Here is a 15,087-nt window from a genome sequence, read left to right on the forward strand (position 1 = left end):
AGAAGGAGTGCAGGACCCCCCCGGCTGGACCCTCACGTGGGGCCCAGGACCTCCCCGGGTGTACCCTCAGGTCAGGGTCCAAGACCTCCCCGGCTGGACCCTCGCATGGGGCCCAGGACCTCCCCTAGCTGGACCCTCAGGTCAGGGTCCAGGACCTCCCCCGGGCTGGAATCTCAGGTGGCTTCCCAGACCCTCAGAGACCCCCAACTCCCCCCACGCCGGGTGTATTCACTTCCCAGCTCCAGGGGAAAGCCCTAAGAGGGCAGTGAGGGCTCAGAAGATGGCCGAAAACAGGAAGAGGAAAGGACATTCCAGAAGTTTTGGAAAAAAGGAGCAGGAGGCTGTAAGCCTGGGCTTGGGGTTGGGACAGGCGTCTGCAAGGAGGTGGCATGCCCCCGCTACATGAGGGCTAGGGACGCAGCCTGGGAGATGGCCCCCGAGAGCTGGCAAGGCGGGGCGGGATCGGGCGGGGTCTCATCAGCCTCAGTTGGACCAAGATTTTATTCCAGGGTTGTTTTTTTTTTTTTTTTGAGTTGGAGTCTCACTCTGTCGCCCAGACTGGAGTGCAGTGGCATGCTCCCAGTCACTGCAGCCTTGGCCTGCTGGGCTCCGGCGATCCTTCCGCCTCAGCCTTCCAAGTAGCCGGAACTACAGGTGCACGCTACCACACCCAGCTATTTTTTTTTTTTTTTTAATTGTAGAGATGCGGTCTCACCAAGTTACCTGGGCGAGTCTCCAACCCGTGGGCTCAGACAATCCACTCACTTCGGCTTCCCAAAGTGCTGGGATTACAGGCTGAGCCACCGAGCCCGGCCTGCGTGGAAATTTCATCACCTTCTTTGGAGCAACTAAAGGAAGTTCAGAGTGACCGCTTGTACCTACTGTTTTTCAAGTCCCTTTAACTCAAAATAGTCGATATGCTAGAGTGGCATCTTAGGGGTGCAGGTTCTTATGTTGTGTGTCAGCAGTGACATGAGGTTGAAACTAGTATTCCAGGTGAAGAAAGGTGAGGTTAATTGGCCATTAAAATAAGTCTCTGTTAAATGTTGGGATATTTGTATTGGCCCTATATGGCAGGTTTTGCATATTCTCATTTGCAATCAGGTTCACAAACCATCCTAGAAAAAGTGCTACATATCTCATTGCTGAATACCACTAAGTCACCTTAAAAATTTTCCCCTTAGGAAGCTATGCACGGACACCAACACCTAGTTCACCTGTCAAAGCAATTTTGGAACTCTTTCTGGAATGGCCATCCGAGCTGTGGTTGTTTTTTGTTGAGGTCTGACAGTTACGTTCTCAAACTTGCCATGTGCACTTACAGTGACTGCACCATATGAATAATTGTATTGGGACACCCTCCCTCTTCACCTGATCTGGCCCCTGATGACTTTTTTCTTTATTTGAAGATAAAGCACTGATAGCCATTCCAGGAAAAGAGTTTCAAAATTGCCTTGAAGAGTAGACTAGGCATTGGCGTCAGTGCATAGCTTCCCAAGGGGAGTACTTTGAAAGTGGCCGTAGTTGTATTCAGTAATGAGGTATGCAGCATTGTTTTGAGGATGAGTTCACGAACTAAGTTGTCGGACTCCATATATACATTATGTCCTCATTATGTATCAAACATTTTGTTTTTATGGCAAAACTTCTCTTTTTGATGTAAAAAAAAAGTTTATTATCTTTGTGAATAAAGAGTTAGTGTCAATGTGTCGGCATGTAAAGCTGAAAAGAAAACGTTGAGGTGACGGATCGATGTGTGTGTTTGGAGATTACTGGACTTCTGATGGAAGACAGAATCCCACCAGGGTGTTCAGATGATGGGACTTGACTAGAATGATTCACAAGGTGTGTATTGCAGGGGGCGGTGGGTGGTGGGGTAGGATAGTCTACAGCTGTTGGGGTGGTGCACTTGTAGTCCCAGCTGCTCAGAAGACTGAAGCCGGAGTATCAGTTGAGCCCAGGAGTTGAGACCAGCCTGGCCAACATAGAGACCTGGCTCTCTTTTTTTTTTTGAGTTGGAGTCTCACTCTGTCACCCAGACTGGAGTGCAATGGCATGTTCCCAGCCACAGCAGCCTCAACCTGCTGGGCTCCGGCGATCCTTCCGCCCCAGCCTTCCAAGTAGTCAGAACTACAGGCACGAACTACCACGCCCGGCTCATTTTTGATTTATTGCAGCGACGAGGTCTCGCCAAGTTGCCTGGGTGGGTCTCAAACCCGCGGGCTCAGGCAATCCACTCGCCTCGGCCTCCCAAAGTGTCGGAATGACAGGTTGAGTCACCGAGCCTGGCCGAGACCTGGCTCTTAAAACAGTAAAATGATGGGCCACGCACAGTGGCTCATGCCTGTCATCCCAGCACTTTAGGAGGCCGAGGCGAGTAGATTGCCTGAGCCTGTGGGTTCGAGACCCACCCAGGCAACTTGGCGACACCTCGTCTCTACAATAAATAAAAAGAATTAGCTGGGCGTGGTGGCATACACCTGTAGTTCCGGCTACTTGGAAGGCTGAGGTGGAAGAACGGCCTGAGCCCAGTAGGTCGAGGCTGCAGTGGCTGTGAGCATGCCACTGCACTCCAGCCTGGACAACAGAGTGAGAGTCGACTCAAAAAATATATAAATAATAAAAATTAAAAAACAAAAAGATAGCCTATGAGCATGTTCTAGCACCTGAGATGGGCGGCGGCGGAAAGCTGTAACACACACAAGCATGCATACACACACACTCACACACATGCACACACATGTGTGCACGTGCACACACGTGCTCACTCCAAGTGCTAAAGAGATGGGGGTATAGCAATCCTATGGTCCAGAGAGACCCGGGGCCACAAAGGAGGCAGGAAGGACCCCATAGCCAGCCAGACCGGCCCGCTCACGGGAAGGACACAGGGAAGAAATCCCCAGCCTCACTCAGTCCTCCCACCCTCCAGCTGGTGCCAAAGCCATGCGGGCCAGATGTCAGGAACCCAGATGACCCAGTGCCCGGAGTCAGCCTCCAGGGATGCAGAATGGATGGAGCAGGGAACAGCCACCATACAAGGGGTCATTCTCTGGCTCAGAAGTCCCCAACCCCCAGGCTGGCGGGCAAAGCTTCATTTGTGTTTACAGCTGCTTGCCATCACTGGCGTTACCAACTGGGCCCGGTCTTCTATCAGGTGGTATTTGATCCTCAAAGGAGTGTGAACCCTATTGTGAACTGTGCATGCCAAGGATCTAGGTTGCGTGCTCCTTTTGGGAATCGAATGCCTAAGGGTTGGAGGTGGAGCTCAGGCAGTGATGCTTACGCTGCAAAGACAGATTAGCATTGAGGTTTGACTATACATGCCCTCGCCCACCCCTACCCTCGTGGAAAAATTGTCTTCCACAAAATGGGTCTCTGATGCCAAAAAGGTTGGGACCGCTGCTCCGGTTGATCTGTGACTGTGCCTCGATCTCCCGTCTTCTTCCACTCGGATCAGCTCTTCAGGGTGCCTGTGTCGAAGCCAAGAGCCTTGCTGGGTGTAAGCCAGCATGCTGTTCTTCCCAAGAGCATTTCACTATGGTGGAAATATCAACCCAGTCATGGTGTGCTCCCAGACAACCCTGCTGACTCACGTGCTGGCACCAGGTGCAAACGCATCTCAGAGCCCACTTTGGGCAGCCCACCCCATGCCACTCTCCTTCCTCAGCCCACTTGGTGTCTCTGGAAGGGAGAGTGGGAGGTTGGAAAGTCAGCCGTTGATTCCCTCCTTGCAGGGCTGCCTTCAGAGCCTGTCCTCCCACACTCCAGGTGGTGCCAAAGCCAAGTGGTCCAGATAGCAGGAACCCAGATGACCCAGTGCCCAGGGTCAGCCTCCAGGGATGCAGAATGGATGGAGCCGGGAACAGCCACCACACGAGGGGTCGTTTTCTAGCTCAGGAGTCCCCAACCCCTGATGCAAAGGATCTAGGTTGCACGCTCCTTATGAGACTTGAGTGCCTAAGGATTGGAGGTGGAGCTCAGGCAGTGATGCTAGCACTGGGGAGCGACTGCCCATACAGATTAGCATTGAGGTTTGACTATCCCTCACCCACCCCTACCCCCGTGGCAGGGGGTTCCTCCGGACACACCTGTCACTGCCCTCGCAGCCCCAACTGTTCCCTCCGCTGGCCCTTGCAAACGGGGCAGAACCCACGCCCTATAACTGGCCGCAAGACTGGCTCCATCCACAATCTTAAATTGATCCTTTATTTCGCGATTCTCTTTTTTTTCTAGTCGGGGTCTCACTCTGTCATCCAGGCTGGAGTGCAGTGTCACGATAATGACTCACCACAGCCTTGACTTTCTGGGCTCAGGCGATCCTTCTGCCCAGCCTCCTAAGTAGCTGGAACCCCAGGCGTGTGTGCTACCATGCCTAGCTCAATTTCTGATTTTTTTTTTTGGTAGAGATGAAGTCCCTCTAGGTTGCCTAGGCTGATCCCAAATTCCTGGGCTCAAGCATTGCTCCTGCCTTAGCCTCCCAGAGTGCTGGGATTACAGGCATGAGCCTCTGCGTCCCGCCAGGACCCGATTCTTGAAGTGTGTGTCTGCTTCCTGCAGGATGCTGATCTAGCTGTTATCCTTTGGACGAGGCTGAGGATGCTCGAAGCGGCACTGCAGCTTGTGTGGGAACGCAGGGCCAGACTGGGCAGGGGACTAGGGGATGGGAGGGCTCCGCCTCCCCCCACCACAGGGAGGTTGAGGAGAACTGACCACGCGGACAGGAGCGTGGGTCTGGGGCCAAGACAGGATTGTGCTCCCTGACGTCCCTGCCCTCCCTGTGACTGGAGACACTGAGGCGGGAGGGTGGCAGGCGAGAGGGGAGAGGAGGAGAAGAAGCCGACTGGCTGGATCCACCCATGAGAGCATCGTTCCAGGTCCAGGAGGGTCCATGGGGCCCGGAGAGACAGAGCAGGGGCCGCGTATGCATCTGGACTCCAGGCCGGGCTGGCCACGCCATCGGCCTCTTTGAAGGGCCCTGGGATGAGGTTTGCCTGTTCAAACCACCCGCCCTCCCATCCCTGGCAGGCTGAGCCCCGGCCCCGACTCTGGGGCCCTGGAGGCAGCAGCCCGGCCAACTCATCTGGGCCCACTTAGGCCTGTGGCTGATGGAGGGGGTAGAGACGCCCCAGCCAGGAGGGGTTCCCAGCTGGGGGCTGTGGGTGTCCCGCCGCTCAAGGGACATCCCGGCCGGGCATCCACACGATGGCAGCATGTGCGCACTGAAGCCCGTTGGGATTACTGGGCTGGGCTGGACCCAGCACCACCCTGGGCTCTCTGGCCTGGGAGGCGGCCGCTGCTGAGACATCCCGAGTGCTCTCTGGAGAGCCTCTGCCGCTCTCCCGGTCACTTGGTTCCTCCAGAGTCTACGAGGACCTCTTGGGTCCTGTCTTCATGCAGGGAGGGTGACCCCAAAGTGGGTAGGGTGGGTGTGGGAGGCTGGGACCGAGATGCCACACACGGGCAGAGGCCTCTCCAAACTGCCCAGAGCCTCGCCAAGCCCCAAACCGGCCGAGCTTCCTCCTTGGGGGCCGAGGACGCTGGCTGGGGCAGCCCAAAGAGGAGGTGTTTCCCTGAGAGGGATGGTATACCGGGGGGTACAGCCCAGGACAAAGGGTCAGATCCACCTGCAGGGCAAACAGAAAGGAGCCCGGACTCAGAGTTCCACCTGGAGGGCAAAAATACTAGTAGGAACCCAAATAAGCCAGAATTATCTTTTGCAGGGTACGGGCTTCCCCCACTAGGTGAGTGTTCTAGAAACCCATCAGCATCAACGTACCAGCTAGCATTGTTGTGAAAAGCTGCACTGCGGACGAAACGTCCCAAGTCATGGCAAACAGGTGACCAGTGCTTTCACTGTGACAACGCACTTGCTCACGCCGCGCTGAGCGTTCAGCAGTTTTTGATCCCAAACAGCATGGCCCCTGTGCTCCACCCTCCCTATTCACCTGATCTCATTGGAGCGACTTAGTTTTTGTTTCCCTGGGTAGAAAAAGTCCTCAAAGGGAAACGTTTAATTGAAGCGGAAGAGGTGAAACAAAAAATGGCAGAAACACTAAAAGGCATTAAAGTCGACATATTCCAAAACTGTTTTGAGCAGTGAAAAACCCTCTTGAGAGTGTATTACGTCCCATGGAGAGGACTTTGAAGATGACTGAAGTTTAAACATGTAAGAATAAATACACAATTTTTTATAACTAAGTTCCAGGTTTTTTTGAGTCTCCCTGGTGAAGCCCTGGAGGGCTCCCCTCCATCCTCCTGAGACAGCACAGCCCCTTGGCAAGGCATGGGTTGCCCTGCCCCGCCTGGGTCCCTGTCTTTCTCTCCCCTCGGGCCCGCCAGGCTCAGCGTTTTCTCCTGATGCCTCGGACAGTCACACGAGGCCACGTGTTGTTTCTTTGCCTTCTTCAAGTTCCTTCTCCCCCAAATTCCCTCTGCCCTCTCTCTCCTTCACTGTGAACATCCACAGGTCCCCAGTGCCAAGGTCAAGGGCTTCGGCGGCCTTGATCTTGAGGTCCCACCAGCTCCGGGCTTTGCCTCCCTGGGTGATGCAGCGAGCTCGACCCTGTGCAGTGCCTGCAGGCTTCTCAGTGGAGCCTGGAGAATTTGGTTGAGTCGCGGCCGCAGCGCTGGGCCACCACCTAGTACTTTGCAAGGCCGAGGCGAGAGGATTGCCTGAGCCCAGGAGTTTGAGACCAGCTTGGGCAACTTGGTCTCTACAATAAATAAAAAAATTAGCTGGGCGTGGTGGTGCACGCCTGTGGTTCCAGCTACTCGGAAGGCTGAGATGGAAGGATCACCTGAGCCCAGCAGGTCGAGGCTGGCCATGATCCTGCCACTGTACTCCAGCCTGAGTGACAGGGAGACTAGACTTACAAAATATAGAAAGAAAGGAATGATAGTCACTCTACTATGCTCTTGAACACTAGAACTCATTCTAACTGTATGTTTATGCTCATTCCCTAAGTTCCTTTTATCTGCCCCTTCCTCCCTGGTCTATCATTCTATTCTCTGCCTCCGTGAGATCCACTTTTTTAGCTCCCAGGAAAGAGTGAGAAGACGTGGTGTGTATTTTTCTGTGCCCGGCTTATTTCACTTACCATAACATCCTCCGGTTGCATCCACGTTTCTGCAAACGCCAGGATCTCATTCTTTTTTTTATGGCTGAGTAGTATTTTATACGCATGGATATACCACGTGCCCCTTGGCCCTCCCTCGACTGTGGACACTTGGGTGGGTTCCAAATCTTGGCAACTGTGGCTAGCGCTGCAATAATTATGGGGGACGGGCACCCCTTCCGCATGGATTTCCTGTACCTGGAGACGTTTCTGACTGTCACAACATGGGGCAGACATGGCATTGCCAGCATCTGGTGGGTAGAGGCCAGGGAGGCAGCTATGCGTCCCACAGTGCCCAGGCAGCCCTCTGACAAAGCATGATTGAACCCCAAGTGCCTGGAGGGCTGAGAAACCCTTTTCCCAGTCTAGGGCATGAGGTTATCCCAGCGGGTGCATGGGAGCCTATCTACGGGTTTTTCCCATGCTCAGAGCCACTATGACCCTCGGGACCCAGTCTCAAGAGTGAAAGGCTCACACTAAGGACAAAGCTTCCTTCCCACCTGGTGGGCTTCTGGGGACCCTGACTCCTTACTGGGTCTTCTTCTGCCAGGGGCACTGTGTGAGGATGCCTGGGTTCCCCCTGCCCGGGCAGCTCCTCAGGGCTTGGTCTCCCCCCACAAAGGGAGGCGGCCAGGGTCAAGGCCCTAGACCCATTGGGGCCTCTGCCCTCCCGAGGCCCGGAAGCACAGGCGTCAGTCGGGGTGGAGGCTCCTTCGCTCGGGGCCCCTCGGACACTGACATCAGCCCCCAGCCGCAGGAAACGTGTGAGGCTGGCCCGGGGGCCTCAGGGAGCGAGCCCCGCCCACCTTACTCATAACTGCCAAGCATAAACAAGACGCCGGGAGCATGTACGTGACAGGTCAAGTTCTGTTCCGGAAGATGCCTTACATACATCAAGGCTATTTAGGGCGTGGACAGGCCCAGCCAGAGGAGGGCGAGGGGCCCTGGGCTGATCTGGTTATGGCCATGTGTGGGGCCAGCATGTCTGTCCAGTGACCTCACGGGAGCGGCCAGCGGGACGTGACCTCCGTGCAAAGTGTCCTTGCGGGGGTCCAGGACGGAGTGGAAAGAGGGGTGGGAGAAAGCAGAGGGGCAGTGGCAGGGGAGGACTGAGTTCTCAGGGGCTGTGGGTAACCATCTGGAGCTGAGGGCACCCCCAAACCCACAGCAGCCAGGGAAAGGACACCCAACGGCCACCAGGAGCTCAGACTTGGGGGGACCTGGGGGCAGGGGATTGAGAAGTGCAAGGCCTTGTCTTCAGAAGTTCCCAAGGAGAGTTGGCCCCTGGCTGGGGCCTGGACTGGGTACCGCCCTCTCTGCTGCTTCTTAGAGAAAGCAAAAAGCAGGGAAACTTCGAGCCCCAGAGGGCCCAGTGAGAAGAGGTCTAAGTGCCCCGGCAGTCCTGGCCCTGGTGTGACTCTAGCACGGGCCCGGGCACCCCAGAGCTGGCCCCGGCCCCTCCAGCACCATCAACCTCTGTCTGGCCTGGCTCTCCCTCCTCCCTGCCCCTCGCAAACACACTAGGTCCAAACGAGGCTGGCCAGACCCCCCCTGTGTCCAGTCCCTATGTCAGGGGGTGTGAGGGCTGGGGTCCCAGACAAGGACTGTCACCAATTTGAACTGACAGGGATCCCAGGGAGGGTACAGAGCCTGAGGCAGGCTGGGGGCCTGGGGCAGGCAGTGTACGTGTTGACCCGATAACATCTCTGTCCCTTCAGTCCCTCCTTCAGGACTGCGGTTTTCTCCAGGACGCAGCCGGAAAGGCAGCGTGATGGACCCATTGTCATTTTGGGGGCTGGCATCCCTCTGGAGGGGCAAAGCTGGCAGGACTGGGGTGTGGAGCCCACAGGTTCAAACAGTGACCCCGGGGTGACGCTTTCAGGGTCCTGTGTGTCTCTGGGCCGGGACTTGCAGGGATCCTTCTTCCCACACCACCCTGTCTGCCTGGTGGTGTCTTTTTTTCCCAGCGAAGTGGTCCTGGTTGCCTTGAATCTCTGTGTGACTGGGTCCCCTTCCCATTTTCCTTTCTTAGTCAGAGTCTTACTCTGTTGCCCAGGCTGGAGTACAGCGGGGCATGAACATAGCTCACCGTAGCCTTGACCTGCTGGGCTCAGGCAATCCTTCCACCTCAGCCTCCCGGGCAGCTGGGACTACATGCACGCACCACCATGCCAGGCTTACTTTTTCATTTCTTGGAGAGACGAGGTCTCGCCATGTTGCCCATGCGGGTCTCAAACTCCTGGGCTCACGGGATCCTCCTGTCTCAGTCTCCCAAAGTGCTGGGATTATAGGCATGAGCCACCATGCCAGGCCCCCTTCGATTTTTTTTCTTGGCCTCCAAGGACTTTTGGTCACCCCAACAGTCTCCCACCGTGTCCCCTGGGCGGGCAGGGCGTGGGAAAGAGTGGGAGGCTGGGCCTCAGTGTCTGTGTTCCACCTTGGAGACGCACCCCTTTAGGGAAGCAGCCCAGAATGGGGTCCCCTTCAACACCCAGGGACATCCTTGGGGCTTGCGTTCATCTATTTTAGTTCGGTCGACGGACATCAGACCTAAAACAGACCCGCAGCTGACAGGACAACTCCTAAATGTTTGAATTCGCTCCGTCCGACTGGAGCCAGAAAGGGCCTGGTCTTTCTTCTCCAACCTCCCCACCGCCCCCCCCCGAGGAGAGCACGTGTTCAAGTCTGTCCCCGGTTGGGAACGCCGCCCGTTCTCGGGGGCCCCTGGAAGGGCTGTGCTCAGCACACAAAAAAAGATCCTGACACTCCCTCTCCTCCTGACTCTTCCCAAAGTGGCATCCCTCGGTCGCAGGATGGCCTTGTAAGGCAGGTAGTGGGCCCGGGCCAGCGAGTATGCGGTCGGATCTTGGCGGACAGGGACGCGGACGGTCATAGAAGGATCCGGGGATTAACTCCGGCTCGCCAAGCGTTCGGGAGCGCGGAGGAATGAGGAGACGGCGCCAAAGGAGGGAGAGGTGTCGGTGTGTTTTTCGAATGCCAGGACTATAATTACGGGGTGAGAAGATCCGTGCTAGCCCGTAACCAAGACTGCAGGAGGAATCATGAAATCCAATAGCCCCGGGAGTCCGGATTTGAACTTGCATGTGGCCAGCTTTGAAGACTGTGTTGGAGCCCTGCATATCCATCACGGGGTGCTCGGGCTCTGACAGCGTCAGGTGGTGTGTGGCCGTCCCGTGGTGCCCAAGCCACCTGTCTCGGGACTGCCTCAAAAGACTCAGGGGACTTTCCAGAGGGCCCTGTGTGCATGTGTGAGGGGCTGGGGGGTTCTCCTCCGAGCAGAGAGCTTCCCAAGGGCACAGGCCTGGGGTGCAGAGGAAGTCTCTAGAGGAACCAAATAGGGTGGAGAAAACATTCGTTGGGTGGAGCCCAGGGGTCGAGGGGAGTGGGCGCTTTTGTCCCTGCCACGGGTTTTAAACATGGCCTCCAAGTAGCCCAACTCTGATCACCGCTGAGGAAAAGGGATATAGAGGCTCGATGTTCTCTGCCTTTGTGTGGGTTGGACGTGTTTCATCATTAAAATGTGGTTAAAAAAAAAAAAAAGAGTTGGCCTGCCCGGCATCCACCCGCGTGGCCGTCCGTGGCTCCCCTGGGCTTGTGACCCTCGACCCCTGTCCTTGGAGAACTGGGAGTCAGACTCCTCCCTCCTCTGTGTCCACATCCTCTGAGATGACGGTTCCTGGAGAATCCACACAGACAGACTCGGCCGTGGCCAAGCCCTGCGGTCATGGTGTTGCTACAGGCGTTGGCCAAAACCCTTTCTTAGAAAGCCCCGGGCCTGGTGTTTCCCCCATGCCCGGGCACCGCCCCGCCCGGCGCGGCCGCTAGCATGCTCCCTTCCTAGTTTCTTCTGGGGGACTTGGGGTCCCCGGGTCCCTGTGGGATGGCCGGAGAGGGAGCCACGTGGAGGGGTTTGCATGCCTCCAGATGAGCCCACTCTGGTCGCCAAATGAGAGCGCTTGAGCCGGGCTGAGATCGGGCCTGGTCCTGCCCATGGTGTCGGCGGCCCCACAGACTTGCAAAGTCTCAGCTTAGTTCCTGGCACTCTGAAGTCGGCTCTTTCCTGGGACTGGTGGCTGCTGTGCTAATCAGCCGGGCTGCGTGGCAATTAGACATGACCGCGTGAGAAGGCCTGCCAGCCCAGCCCTGTCCCCACGACTGACCCAGCCGCTCCTGGGTGCGCCCAGACCTGGCCAAGCCGCGGAATCTGCCCTCCGAGGGCAGATGCGCTCTCTCTGCCTCCATATTCGGGGGTCCCTGGGGAGGAGTCCCTTCCTCGCCACACTATAAAGGGAGGAAATGAGACCAGACCACAGCAAAGCGTCCCAACCCAGAGGAGCCTGGAAAGGCGTTTGCACCGCAGGCCTCGAGGCTGAAAGGATACCCCGGGCTGTGGCCGCCTATGTCCCTGGCCTCTGCCTCTGCTGGCCCGATGCCCCAGGTTGGTGGCTTTCTCCTTTACCTGGCCCCTGGCCACCTTCCTCAGCACAGTCCACCCTCTCATCCTGCCTCTCAGAGGAGCCACGGCTAGGCCTCGGGGGCCCCGTCCAAGCCCCCTCTGCGTCTCTTTTAGGGAGTTAGAGTTCCTGGGGCCCCAAAAGCACCCACGTCAACAAGTATGTTTCCAGCAATATAAGGCCCTGACCCGCAGGAGGCCCCAGGGGCCGCTTCTGGTACCTTTTCCGGTGGTGCCTCATGATTCAGGCAACACTTCGGTGTCCTTTTCCGGGAGTGGTCTCCCTGACCTGCAGCCTCAGCCAGACCCTCCAAGATGGGCCATTGTGCATCTGACGGGGCCTTCTCCTGTTTTCTTCCTTATTCTATTAAAGCGTAATAGACACCCAGAAAGCACACGTATTATAAATGCACCCATTGGTGACTTGTCACCAAATGAGCACACCTGTGCGCCCGTCTCATCAGATGCCGAGCGTCTCGGCTCAGGTCATCCCCCCCGCTAACTAAGCCAGGCCGACCCACAGCTCGGTTCTGCTTGTGCATGTTCTTGCTGTAGACAGGATCACTCAACCAGGCACAGTGGCTCTAGCCTGGAATCCCAGCACTTTTGGGGCGGCCGAGAAGGGAGGATCGCTTGAGGCCAGGAGTTCGAGACCAACCTGGCATAGGGAGACCCCCCCATCTCTATAAAAAACCATTTTTTAAAAGTTAGCCAGGTGTGGTGGTGCATGCCTGTAGCCACAGCTACTTGGGAGGCAGAGGCAGAAGATCACCTGAGCTTAGGAGGTCAAGGCTGCAGCGAGCTGCGATCATGCCACCGCATTCCAGCCTGGGAGGCCGAGCCAGACCCCGACTCTGGAAGAAACAGGAAGAAGAGAAGGAGGAGGAGGAGAATCAGAAGAAAGAAAGAAGAAACCAGAGTTGTGCCCCGTGCACGCCGTCCGTGTCATGGGTTGTGGCTGTGGCACCTCGCGGCTCCGTGGTAACCTGCTTATCTTCTCTCAGTGGACAGGTGGGTTATAAATGGGGATCCCAATTTATAAAGTGGAAACTGAGGCTCAGTCCATCTGACCCCAATGCCTTGGCCCCTCTACCTCTTTTTTTTTTTAATTTTTATTATAAAGATGTGGGGTACAATTCAGGGTTAGGTATGCAAACATCGATCACGCAGGTACCCCTGTTGATGAGGTATGCCCTTCCTTCCCCTAGCAGTTTCCCTCAACTACCAATCCCACGCCTCCCCCACCGACAGTTTCCCACTACTGCCAATCGCTTTCTTTTTTTTTTTTTAGTTGGAGTCTCGCTCTGTCGCCCAGACTGGAGTGCGGTGGCAGCCTCAACCTGCTGGGCTCTGGCGATCCTTCCGCCTCAGCCTTCCGAGTAGCCGGAATTACCGGCATGCACTTCCACGCCCGGCTGATTTTTTTGATTATATTGTAGAGATGAGGTCTCGCCAAGTTGCCCAGGCGGGTCTCGAACCTGCGGGCTCAGGCAATCCACTCACCTCAGGCTCCCAAAGGCGTGGGATTACAGGCTGAGCTTCCGAGCCCGGCTTCAATCGCTTTCTTATAGCATTATAATTTTTCAAGGTCCTCTTATGAGTGAGAACATATGGAACTCTATTCTTTGTTTTTGTGATAAATCACTGAGTATGATCGACTCCAAATCCATCCAAGTTGCTGCAAAGTCCGTATATTTGTCCTTCTTTATGGCTGCATAATATAACATCTAGGATCTACAAGGAACTCAAACGCACCGAAGGGAAAAAAAACAAACAGGCCCTTTATAAAGTGGGCAAAAGACATGAATAGACACTTCTCAGAAGAAGATACACGGGCAGCCAACAGACACATGAAAAAGTGCTCTTAACAAGCCAGAAACACCGAGAATGGCCAGCCCAGCACGTGAGTCCTGGTCTGAATGATGCCAGAGACCCTGAGAAGGGGGCACCTGTCAGCTGGGGTGGACCGGGCCTGGGTGCCATCCCCCAGAACTCATACCCGACCTGCAGGCTGCTTTCCACTCTTCAGAGCACCTGGCAGGGACCCCATGGGACCTCTGGGGTTGTGCCTGTCCCTCCCCTCGGGAGTCTTAGTGGGGTGGGGGGCTTCGATTTCTGGGGAGCTGGAAGTCACAGAGACAGGAAAGATCCCCGTAGAGGCTGGGGAGTGGTGGCACATCGTTTCCAAGCATTCCTTCCTTCCTTCATTAGTTCACCAAATATTTCTTTTTTTTTTTTTTTTTCAGTTGGAATCTCACTCTGTCGCCCAGACTGGAGTGCAGTGGCACGCTCCCGGCCACCGCAGCCTCCACCTGCTGGGCTCCGGCGATCCTTCCGCCTCAGCCTTCTAAGTGGCTGGAATTACAAGCGTGCGCTACCATGCCCGGCTAATTTGTGATTTACTATAGAGACAAGGTCTTGCCAAGTTGCCTGGGCGGGTCTCAAACCCGTGGGCTCGGGCAATCCACTCGCCTTGGCCTCCCAAAGTGCTGGGATTATAGGCTGAGCCACCGAGCCCGGCCTCACCAAATATTTCTAGAGTGTTGTCCTGATCCCAGGCGTTGGCAGGCAGGTGGTGGGGCGGTGCTCAGAAAGAAAAAGTGTTTCCAGGCCTTGGAAAGTGCTGAGCCGGCAAGAATGGGTGCAGTGGGCAGGTTTTCAGGGGTCAGGGGGCAACTTGGGCAGAAGCAGAGACCTTGATGAGGGAGACGGAGCCCAGAGGGGAGGGCATGAGGCTGGTGAGGAAAGAGATGGGTGCAGGGGCAGAGGAAAGCCTGGTGGGGGGTTGGACCCCCAGGGGGGGTTGTAGTTACTTACGTTTTTTTTCTTTTTTTTTTTTAGGATTTTAGAAATTGTGATGGGCTGGGTGCGGTGGCTCACGCCTGTAATTCTACCACTTTGGGAGGCCAAGGTAGGGGGATTGCTTGAACTCAGGAATTTGAGACCAGCCTGGGCAGCATAATGAGACCTTGTCTCTACCAAAAAAAAAAAAAAAATCAAAAAATTAGCCAGATGTGGGGGTGTGCACCTGTAGCATCAGCTACTCGGGAGGCTAAAGGGGAAGGATCATCTGAACCCAGAAGTTTGAGGCTGCGATGAGTTGTGATCCTGTCACTGCACTGCAGCCTGGGCAACAGAGTGAGATCCTGACTCTAAGTAAATAAATAAAATGGGGACCCCCTCAAAAGACTGGCATTATCTTTTGGAGGGTGGGCTCCTTATAGCACAGGTTTCCCCCACTAGGAAAGTGTCCTAGGAACCCATCGACATCCATGGACCAGCTAGTGGTGTTGTGAGAGCCTGCATTTGGCTCCACTGAATATTTTCCCTGGAAATTCTTCCAACACGTGTGCCCATTTCTTGGTGGGTGATTTACCAGCATACCTGCCCACACTGCCCTACGTGTCCAACAGGTTTTGGCCAAAAACGGCATGCTCCCCATGCCCCCCCATTCACTCCATCTCACCCCAGGTGACTTTTTTTTTTTTTTTTTTTTGG

This window comes from Carlito syrichta, unplaced genomic scaffold, assembly GCF_000164805.1.
Source record: "Carlito syrichta isolate Samal-C Ts95f unplaced genomic scaffold, Tarsius_syrichta-2.0.1 Scaffold143332, whole genome shotgun sequence".
NCBI classification, from domain to species: domain Eukaryota; kingdom Metazoa; phylum Chordata; class Mammalia; order Primates; family Tarsiidae; genus Carlito; species Carlito syrichta.